The sequence below is a fragment of the Gopherus evgoodei genome, unplaced genomic scaffold (assembly GCF_007399415.2).
Source record: "Gopherus evgoodei ecotype Sinaloan lineage unplaced genomic scaffold, rGopEvg1_v1.p scaffold_33_arrow_ctg1, whole genome shotgun sequence".
Taxonomy (NCBI): Eukaryota; Metazoa; Chordata; order Testudines; family Testudinidae; genus Gopherus; species Gopherus evgoodei.
Genome location: NW_022060005.1, coordinates 158,765 through 167,455, shown reverse-complemented (window position 1 = coordinate 167,455; position 8,691 = coordinate 158,765). Strand labels below are relative to the sequence as shown.

The following is an 8,691-nucleotide window of genomic DNA, read 5'->3' as shown; positions in this document are numbered from 1 at the left end:
TGAGAACTTTTTAGAGTTAAAATCCAGTAATTTAGACTTTTGAATTAGGGCTGTTACAAATGGACTAGCAAATGAGTGGTAGAAACTGGTATGATTTGTTGATTTAAGGCTATTCACTGTCTATATTTTGACATATGATGTTGACAATTTTTGTTAATGGTTTATAAAGCTTCAGCATCTTGAATCTCATTGTCTACTGTCATTAAATAATTGACTAACACCTCTCCATAATTTTCCACAACTTAGAAAATTAAAATAACTAAAAATCTAAAAAATGCTTAAAAATAAACTTTGATATTATTCATCAAAGTTAAAAAAAATAAAATTCTGCCAAGCTTACTTACATTGTCTGAGTGCCCTGGGCTGGGGTTTTCATTGCAGTTTAAGGGAATGAGATGCCCAAAACTTATAAACTGTCAATGAGATTTGGGGACTAGATTCACGTTAGGCACCTAAATCCCAGAATCAGTCCGCAGGGAACTGATAAACCAGGGGAAGATCGGCATTCCTAAACTTAACTCACCTGCAGGGCCTGATCCAGCAAGTGTGCTCAGAGCTTGCCTACTGGATTGGGTCCCTTTAGGTAATCTCGCACAGAATGGCCGGAAAGAGGAGGATGTACCCATGACTTTTAGCCCAGTGGTTAGGGTACTTGCCTGGGAGGAAGAAGACCCCTGATTCAAGTCCCACTCTGATTGAGAGGGAGCAGGGATTTAGACATGGCTCTTCTATATCTCAGCTGAATGCCCTAACCACTTGGCTATGGGATAGTCTGATGCAGGGCTCCTTCCTTCTCTCCTGAAGCTGTTGCACTTTGGATTAAAAACTATAAAAAAGTCATTTTATGGGAAGCCTAAGTCTCCCATTTGTCAGGTGAGTGTTCTAATCATTGGGATACAGAGTGATTTCACATTTGCTTTTTCTCTTTCTTTGGCCCAATGATTATTTCATAATCTAAGTTAGTGGAACAGCTTCAATGGGAGAGACCAAGGGAGCCATCTGTCTGAATATCCCACACTCCACTGAAGGTTGGACAAGAAGCAGTGGGCTTAATCTGCAGCAAGGATTCGGTTAGATTAGATATTTGGAAAAATATTTTTAACTCAAAGGGTAGTTAAGTTCTGCAATTGTGGAATTCCCAGCACTGGAAGTTTTTAGGAACAGGTTGGACCAATACCTGTCAGTGAAGATCTAAGTTTATTTGGTCCTGCCTCAGTGCAAAGGCCTGGACTTGATGATCTCTTGATGTCCCTTCCAACCCTACATTTCTATGATTCTCTAGTTCAGGAGATAGGGCACTCACCTGAGAGGTAGCAAATCCCTGCCCCTGCTTGGGCAGAGATGGGGATTGAACCAGGGGCATTCCACATCTCAGGTGAGAACTTTAATCACTGGTCTAAAAGTTATGAGGGAAGACCTCTTTCCCCCATGCCCCTGGCTTCTTGCAAAAACAGTATAGATGACTAGTGCTGAGAGAAGGTTTGCAACTGAGACCCTCAAAAACAGGGAAGCACCTCCAGGACTTAGACATCAATCTCTGCAAGAGGGAAACACCCTCAGTTTTGTCCCTGCCTGCAGGTATATGGGATCTTGGGGAGCAATTACCACACAGGTGGGATGCCAATTAATTTCTTTATTAAAGGAAAAAGGAAGTGGTGGGAATTTAACAATGAAATGCAATGGGATGGGGTGTATAAGGTGTTTACAATAGACAATGATGGGAGGGTTCTTACTGAACAGTGTAGGGAGTTTTAACAGTGGGGTACAGCAAGTGGGGTTCAGCACAATGGGATACAGTACAGCCAATAAGCAACTCAACTTTATATAGGAACAACTCTAGATACAATGTGGAATGCAAAATAAGATGGTAGCTTCTATATAAAAATCGTATACAAAGTATATTAGAAAAATGGAGGCAACTATTGGGATGTTATAATCACAAGTAAAATGTGAGTCACAGTGCAATAATACAATATGGGTGATAAGAAAAATTATGCAATGTAGAAAATTACTGACTTAATTTGTGAGGCTGTGATAGCAAGAGTGTACCTAAAAGCTGGGTCAAGAAGCGTGAGGGGGGAGGGGAGTGAGTGATTAGTGGTATCTGACGAGAGGAGAGTGCAGCTGCAAGCAGCGAGAGACTCTGAAGCCCAGAGCAGCAGTCTTCAGGAGCCTGCGGGCTGGAGGTACAGGAGACAAGAGCAGCTGAAGCGCAGTTAAGGGGAGTCTGGGAACAGCAAGAGGGGAGAGGCGCTGAACGTGTAAGCGATGAGAAGGCACGTGGAGAATGGGGGAGACGGTTGAGGGAAGAAGCAGGCTGCGGCAGCAGGAGAGCACTTCAGGGAAACTGTGGAGCAGCGGGGTTGAAGACAAACGGAGCAGTGTGATGGTGATCTTCGATAGGGGAGGGGCAGCGGAGGAGCGGGGGCACTGAACTCAGGGTATACAGGGAGAGGCAGCAGAGAGGTGTAAAGAAGGGCTAGAGGGACACCCCCAAAAAAAGGAAAGAAGCGGCAAAGGGTTTGGGAAGTTATACAGGGGGGAGGATGGGGAAGCAGCAAGGGGTTACAACAGGGAGACAAGGAGAAGTACACAGAGGGGGAGATTGGAGCGGGGGAAAAACACACACAGGAAAGTTCAGGGAGAGATTGGGACAGCGGGAAGACTAATTCAAGCAGTAAAAACCTTATCTATCCTCTAACTTAATTAAACTTATATAAATTACAAGTAGCTTCTACAAAGTAATAAAACAGGTACAGAATATAACCAGGCAATGGCTTTTTTAAATCTATCTTAATCAACGACTAGGCAAAACAACAAATATCACAATTCTAAGCAAACTATAACAAGCAACTATACAGAGCAACAAAACAGCAAACTGTAACAAGGCAGGTGAAACTTACAAGCTCTACAATCTTAGCAAACTATGACTTATTAAACTAAAAAGCAAACCTATGGTGCACCTTATGCTATGGGGAAGTCACAGAGGGCAGAGTGGTATGTGCCCAGGATACAGCTCCCAAGCAGCCCTCAAGGAAGCCAAAGGGTGGTGGCTGCAGCAGTGGATACAGCTGAAAGCAGGGAGCAGAGTTCAGCAGCGGCACAAGCTTATTTTTAGCAGCCAAGCGCTGGAGTTTAAGAGAGGCTTTAAGACACAGACCAAGGTTTAGCTTGAGTCTGTGTGCTAGGGAAACAGAGCCAGCAGCTAAAGTAATAAAATAAAAGTATGGAAAGTTTTACAGAGGGATTCTTACCAGTCCCCAAGGCAGCAGCAAAGGCAGAAGCAGCAGTAACATCTGAAGAAGCAAGAAGGGCGCGGTAGGGTCTTGATAATCAGGAGATCTCTCAGGCAGCAATTCGTTCTTTGTGGGGGGGGTTAAAAACCATGGGTACGCTCAAAAATAAAACGAGAGTGGAGAAAGGACCCCCCAAAACCCCTGGCTGATCAGACCAGGCAGCAATGCAGGAACCTTTCTGATGCTTGTTTCAAAAATGTCTGTTTTTAAAGGCAAACTTAGGCAGTCTCCCGCCAGTAATCCTGATAGGCTCCCTCTGTCACAGGGGAGGAGGCATAGGGAAAAACTGCAGGTGAGCACAGAAACATGTCTGGGCAGATTCCTGTGCAATAGGCGACTCAAAAGCTCATGAGGCCTATGACTCATGCTCAGAATCTTAAAAACACAATAGGTCTTGCAGCTCTGGACATTGCCTGCCCTACACCGAGCCCAGGTTCAAAGAGGTGATAACAGAACTAACCCTTTGAACAGGGCAGTGGTCCCATTTAGCACGCAGCACAAGTGACCATCCCTTTGAGAAGGGCAATGGCTCTTGGTAAACAACTTAAGGGGCCCTCCCTTTGAGAAGGGCAGTGGCCCTGGTAAACAATTTAACAGCCAGGGAAGGGCGGCCACAGGAGAAGAACAAAAACAAAATGGAGTATTGGGACAGCTGTAAGAAACAAAATGAAATAGGGGGATAGCTGTAACAGACATACACTAGGGGTGAAATCGATCTAAGATATGCAACTTCAGCTACGTGAATAGCGTAGCTGAAATCGAAGTATCTTAGATTGAGTTACCTACCGTCCTCACGGTGCAAGATTGACGTCCGCGGAGCCACCTGTCGACTCCGCTACCGCTGTTCGCGTTGGTGGAGTTCCAGAGTCAACAGGAGCTCATTCGGGGATCGATATATCGCGTCTAGATGAGACATGATATATGGATCCCTGAGAAATCGATTGCTACCCGCCGATACGGCCGGTAGTGAAGACGTAGCCTGAGATGGCCCTGGTTTAGAGGGTCCAGCTTGGCATCTCTGCTTGTGACACTGAAAATTTGTCCTGACTTCAACAGAACTCCCCTGGTTACCTAAACTCAAAACCACATGTTGCTGAATTTGGTTCACATAGCATTGCCTCTCAGCTCCATCTCTCTCACTGTCTCCCAGCTGTTCAGCACAACAGCTGCTAGATATAGCAGAACTGCAGTGGTGGCCCCCAGGTCAATGGGAAAGGATCTACGTCTGTTTATGTGGGGTGAAGAGAAAACAGGATGATAGAGGATGCCAACATTCGAAGCACAAAATAAAGGTCTGAGCTGGTGTCAGAGGCACGAGTGTGCACCTGTAGGGTGGGGGAGACATGGTTTAAATGTATTTAGGTTAAGATTTTCAAATCTATTGGATTTGCCTAGTAAATTCCCATTATTTTTTAATTGGGAACCAGGTGTCCAAATCCTGAGTGCATCTGAAAATCTCAGCCTAACCTAAATGGTGTTGGTAGTAGAAAACATATAGTGGACATAGTGGAGTCAATTCATGGAAGAATGGAAAGTAATTTTGGACACAGCAGTAAACAGATCAATGTTTGTTAACATCCTGATCCTCAATTTTGTACAAGTGCATAGACACTAGTGACTAGGAGTTTTACAATATTTGTCCAGGTATTTTTATCTCAGATATGAGATCAAGCCCTAACTTATTTCACAGAAAGGGCAACTGAAAATTGCAATGCATTAAAGATGGGATTTTCAAAGGAACTAAAGCGGCATGGCATCTAACTCCCTTAAATTTCCTATGAAAATCCCAACTACAGCCACTATTGACCTGGGCTAAATTCAGACCAGTGGATTAGAGTTGATAAAGCTCCATTTCCCCCAGTTCTACCACTGCCCTTTTGTACAAAAAACACCCAACTTTTAAACATCCATTTAATCTAGTTTTATTATTTATCCTGTTTTTAGTATAGCCTTTCCTGGGCATAACTTCAAAGAGTCTTTGTAATGCAGATTGGAGATGGGGGAAATCTTTTAATCTTCAGGCCCCAAATTCTCTCTTACAGTTGATGCTGGTGGAGAGAAAGATACATTTTCCTTTCCTTTAAGGCTCATCTCAAATCATCCCTGTAAAGATAAAGTTTCACAGATGCAGAATGCAGCACACAGTTGTGTCGTGGAAACCCAGTTGGTGCACTGAAGCTAACTCCTCCCAGCTGAGGCCAGCATAGCTCCTAGTGCCTCAGTGCAGGCAATCTTTCAGCTCACATTGAAAAATTACTATCTGGTTATTATAGCCCAGTGCCTAAAGTTTACAGAGCAATATGTACAAAGCAGGTTGTTTTTAAACCCTATTTCTGTCCCCAGAGTCCAGTCCCCTTCTGCCTCTTTGAGTATCTGACCCCGTAAAATTCAGAAGGTGCTAACGGACAGCCAAACCCATCCAAGAGCACCATGAGTGAAGGAAGGCCAAGTGTAATCTGCTATGACACAAAATCCCACTGCCCATGGTCCATGGCAGCAAGAGGAACCGTTATCGTGGCCACTATTCCTTAAATGAACAGCTCTGAGAGCAAGAGGACTCCCTAGAAAGAACATCCGTGAATTTCCCCAAAGAGCAAACCTTTACTAAGCAGTTACCTCATTTCTCAGCTCTGCCACAGACTCCCTGGGTGACCTCAAACAAATCCTTTTAAATCTCAGATTTGGGTACCTAACTCCAGTGGGCTCCTTTGAAAATTTCAGTCTTCAGCTCTCTGTACCTCAGTTTCCCATCTGCAATACTGATACTTCCTCTTTTCTATCCTTTATAACCTAAGTAGACAAAGCCAACAAAGATCTTTGGGACAAGGATGGTCTCTAATAAAGTGTCTGTACAAACCCTAGCACAGTAGGGCCTCTAGGCTACAGCGTAACACAGCTAATAAAATAGTGGATGGGCCCATCAAGTCAGGCATCCTGCCTCTAGCAACACATCCCTGGCTACTTCCTAAGAGACCAGAACAAGCCTTGAAAGCACAGGAGCTGATTCTCTATATCTCAGCTCAGGTAGGCCATAAAACCCTCAGTTCCTTTTCTTTAAGGCCCTACTCAGTTGGAGGCCCTTACCCTACTGTCCTTGGGGCTCAGGTCCAGGATGTTTCATTACAGACCATTTTCAAGATTCAGTTACAGTACTTAATGTTTCCACTTCAGCCCCGATCATTTCACGGGGGTGGGGAGTAAGTCTTCATCCTCAGCCTCTCCACAATCTGAAACGGCAAAGAAACATTCATAAGAGCGCGATCAACACAGCCTCTTCCTCTCTCCTACTATAGCAGCTACACCAGAGATCAGAGTTGCCACTGGACGCATCTATACCTAATTCCCAGCACACCACAGCCCAGTTCTACGGGAGCATATCTAGGCAGAAAGAGATAACACTATACATGGAGGGGAAAACAGCAGGAGTAAAAGGAAGTCACTTCTGGGCTGGAGGGAGGCAGCGAGCGCAAAGTGCAACAGGAAAAGGGAGGGGAATATTTTAGCGGACAATTGGGTAAGCTCCCTCCTGATGCTTACAAAAGATCACATGGCTCTTTTAACATGCACAGTGAGCAGGCAGGATCTCAAATTTTGTTAAGGCCTCAAAACAAAAGACCGAACAGCTTCAGACAGAAAGCATTAATTTATCTGCAGTGGCAGGAGGAAGAGATGAAACAGTCCTGGACTATGAGGACTTAAAATCTGAAGGCCTCAAGACATGTGAAGCCACAAGTCACTCCTATACTCCACTGCCACAGCTGAACATTGGATTAGTCAACACAGCTGGTAACAGATACTTTGACCAAGTCAGAGTAGAAAAACATCTGCTACATTACAAAGGCCAAAGCTGAAGGTTTGACACACCTCAGCCTGCACTATCTGGGGGAAGGGAGATAGATCAGGGCAGGATTAGGCCTCCCAGACCACCTAGCAGGAATACCCTGGAGTGCTCTCTCCAGGTTGGAAATTTTAGGTCTTGCTAAAGCACTTATAGAGGTAGCCAAATAGAACCCAGGAGTCCTGACTCCCAGTCCCCCTTCTCTACAACTAGAAGTGATTTCCCTTGCTCTAACCACTAGTCTACATTCCCCCAGAGTTGGGAATAGAACCCAGGAGTCCTAACTCCTAGCCCCCCTGTTCTAACCCATTATAGTTGCCCCTAGATTTTGACAGTTTTGCTGTTATGTAGTGTTTAATCCCCTGGGCAGGGATTCTCCATTTCTCTGTAAAAAGCCAATCTCATACCAGCTCACTGAGTCTCATATCTGGAACGTGGCATTTCTCCAAAGCAACTGTTTCCTCCCAGCTCATCAATTCCATTTTCAGCCTAAAATGAAGAGATATCAACAGTGGTTTAGGATACACAGACCAAAACATGGCAACCAGACGACATCCAACCCTGCCATAGCTATGTCAGAAAATTGATTTTTAAAAGTTACAGTAGAGACAGGATTGTAAAAGCCTCCACAGCAGGATGTTCCCACCTTTAGGAGTAAGCAGCAGCAAGTCACCAATAATGCAGAAGCTACACCCACTAAAATTAATACAGTAATAAGGGTTTGTCCGTCTCTAGTTCCTTTCTTCCAAAAATCTCCAACAAAGGCTTTCAGAGGAGTCTAAGCGAATTAGGCACCTTACTTATCCCCTTAGGCTTCTCTGACAATCCCAGCACAAGTGCTTTACAAATATTAAGTCTCATCCACCCTGTGAAGTCAATATCATCCCCACTGTATAGCTGGGGAAACTAAGGCACAGAGTGGCAAATCACTTGCCTAAGGTCACACAGCGAGAGGCAGAGCCATGAATAGAACCAAATGAAGGTCAATCTCAATTCACCCTTCTCTAATAAGCAAGCCCCACCTCCTCACAGCACCAGAAACAGAGCTCCCATTATCAACTATCGGAGCACCTCACAATTTCTGCCTGGTGATGTAGAGCATTGCTATTATCTACATTTTACAGATGGGGAACTGAGGCAGAGGGCCAGTTTTTTAAATGTCTGTGGGCACCAAAAGAGGCAGATTAAAATCAGTAGGGGTTAGGCACCTAGGCACTTCTGAACATCTCACTATGCATGGGGGGAGGGATAGCTCAGTGGTTTGAGCATTGGCTTGCTAAACCCAGAGTTGTGAGCTCAATCCTTGAGGGGACCATTTGGGGATTGATCCTGCTTTGAGCAGGGGGGTTGGATTAGATGATCTCCTGAGGTCCATTCCAACCCTAAGAATCTATGATCTGCATCTTTAGGTGCTCCAGTACCTATAGAAATCTGGCCCAGAGAGACTAAAACTTGCACAACGTCACACAAGAATTTTGTGGTGGAGCAGGAAATTAAGCCCATGTCTCTCAAATCCCAGGCTAGCACCCTAATTGCTGGTGCATCCTTCCTCTCAGC

At 44.7% G+C, this 8,691-nt stretch overlaps 1 non-coding gene across 1 annotated transcript; it reads right to left on the bottom strand.

The window, feature by feature from the left end:
* Window positions 1–5,663: 5,663 nt before the first annotated feature.
* LOC115641250 lies at window positions 5,664–5,811 on the bottom strand. The gene has a single exon (XR_003998049.1). It is a non-coding gene; the product is annotated as a small nucleolar RNA SNORA79 (small nucleolar RNA).
* Window positions 5,812–8,691: the final 2,880 nt, after the last annotated feature.